This window comes from Oratosquilla oratoria, chromosome 4 (assembly GCF_046742065.1).
Source record: "Oratosquilla oratoria isolate Oo_2021 chromosome 4, ASM4674206v1, whole genome shotgun sequence".
Classification (NCBI taxonomy): Eukaryota; Metazoa; Arthropoda; class Malacostraca; order Stomatopoda; family Squillidae; genus Oratosquilla; species Oratosquilla oratoria.
This window is the reverse complement of record NC_134780.1, coordinates 68,190,882-68,193,381: the sequence shown is the minus strand read 5'-3', so window position 1 is coordinate 68,193,381 and position 2,500 is coordinate 68,190,882. Positions and strand designations below refer to the sequence as shown.

The 2,500-nt window shown below is 42.6% G+C and overlaps 1 protein-coding gene across 1 annotated transcript in view; it reads left to right on the top strand.

The window, feature by feature from the left end:
* The window catches only part of LOC143024343 (zwei Ig domain protein zig-8-like), a 78,841-nt gene that overhangs the window by 12,620 nt on the left and 63,721 nt on the right, over positions 1 to 2,500 (top strand). The window lies entirely within an intron of this gene.

Genomic DNA, 2,500 nt, shown 5'->3' with positions numbered 1-2,500 from the left:
ACATCGGCCCCTCTCTCGCCAAAGACTGTGGTTAGCTATATCTTTATATTTTGTATTATTTTACTTAAATGAAGACTAATGCAAAATTTCATTTATCCTACTTCCTACTACAATTTGCCCAAAATTGAGGTTTTGTATATGTGCTGATATATGGAGTGGGGACCTGGTACCTCTCAGGCACAGGAGAACTGATTTTATGAGTGAGAATAAAAGTCTACATCTCATTCACGCTACAATACTTCTCTTTGATTGTTTCTTTTCTGCCATCGCCTCTGCCAGACGAGCCTAGAATGCCTTTGCCCTTGGACACCTCCCGCCTGAAGTCGTGAAGGTTATCGAAGTGAATGAAACCTGGGGCCGAATTTATAAAAGACCCTAAACCTAATGGTGGAGATTTTATCTAAATCCCTATGTAAGCATCCTAAATGCTTACGTTTAGACATAACTTCGACATTATTGACAGCTGATTTAGGCAAAATATCCGCCTTTCTGAAGATTTATGTCTAGACTTAGCGGTTAGGATCTTTTATAAATTCGATCCCTGGTCCACATTCTGTATGCGCTTCTCGTACATCCCGATTTTCTCATTCTCATTTCGGGAGTGGGATGCCTCTATAATTAGATAATTGTAACTGGGGGCCATAGGATCAAATTCGTATGTCAAAGAGGGCCAATTGTCCCCGTGTCCAGAAACCTATTTCTTTGACATCCACTCGTGCTTCATCTGGTGTGTTGGAAGTGTGGTGCCTGAAGCTCTTCCCTTCTATGGGGAGTAGTGATGGGTCAATGGTCACATCCCTGCATACCTGCCGAAGCATTTGGGCTGTGAGGTCACTTATCTCCTCATGTCTCATGTAGATGAATCCATCCTACTACTATCTTTTTCTGCTTCTTCTTCTTCTTCTACTACTACTACTACTACTACTACTACTACTACTACTACTACTACTACTACTACTACTACAACTACTACTACTACTTTTTTAAAGACCTCCATCCTCGTGGTACTGTGTTGAAAGCAGTCAAGATCTGTCTCCCACAGACACAGGTCATTGGACCCTCTCTCGCCAATGACTGCGGTCGACTACCCTTTTATATTTTGTATTGTTTCACCTGAAGCCTAATACAAAAGTTCATTTATCCTACTTTCTACTACAGTCTGCTCAAAATCAAGGTTTTGTATATGTGTTGGTTTCGGGGTGTAGAGACCTGGTACCTCTCAGGAACAGGAGAACTGATATTAAGAGTGAGCATGATAGTGTACAATGCTGCTTTATGATTGTTATTTCTTTTTTGCCATCACCACTGCTAGACGAGCGTGGAATTCTTTTGCCCTTGTACCCATCACGCCTGAAGCCGTGAAGGTTATAGGAATGAATGAACCCTGGTCCACATTCTGCATACACTCCTCGTACATCCTGACTTTCTCATTCTCGTTTCGGGAGTGCGACACCTCAATAGTTAGTTTATTGTTACAGGGACCACTGGATCACATATTTGCATGTCATAGAAGGACAGTTGTCCCTGTGTTCAGAAACCTCTTGCGATGACATCCACTCATTCTTCATCAGATGTGTTGAAAGTGCGGTGCCTAAGGGGAATAGTGTTGGTTCAATGGTCACATCCATGCATACCCCCCGAAGCATTTGGGCAGTGAGATTCCTTATTTCGTCATGCTTCGTGCAGATGAAACCCCCCCTGCTTGCATATCATCGCATGGTTTGGATCAAAATGTGTACCAAAGGATCATATCTGTTAGGTAGCCTTTACAATGACCATCCATACCTCAATGCAATAGCATTCGTGAATTCATTTTTGTTTAAGTTGAATTCATTTGCCCTGTTTGGTAGTGCTGTCAGGCAGTTGGACACTCCATTTTCCTGTGCCATTTCTACCTTTCTTTTCATATGATTCGATAGCTGACCTAATATGGTGCGGTGTTCCTCCTGTTGTTTGTCTTAGAGGACGTGATTTTTAGGGAATTTTGGTGTTCTATGTTGGTAAGGTTTAGCTGGTTTGGGATGCCTAACCCTCACATTCCTGGTGGAAGGTAAATTATTTTTCTTTTCCGTTCGTTTAGTACCAGTCTGTTGGTGATGGCCGAATTAGCTCACTTCTGGTGGTTTCTCGAAGAGAAGTTAATAATTCAGAGATTTTTGGCTTTGTCAAAGTAAGCTGGCTTTACTATAAGGACAGACTTCTTTGCATTCGGGATATAACAAAAGACCGCACCGTGTATCCGCATCATATCCCACCAATTTCTTACATCCGCTACTTTCCCAGCCCCGTGAGATCATGTGCATATGCTACCTGTTTAACCCTGGTGTGTTCATGTTGTACCCTCTGCACAAGATCATAGCCACCGGGTCTCCCTGAATGGTACCTTCCGATGATTGGATGACCTCCACTTTCGTCTCTTTCTTCTCACCTCTGTTGGTAACAAATAGCTGTACTGGTTCTCTGTACATGTTCTCCACATATTTGGCCAAAACTGGGCAAT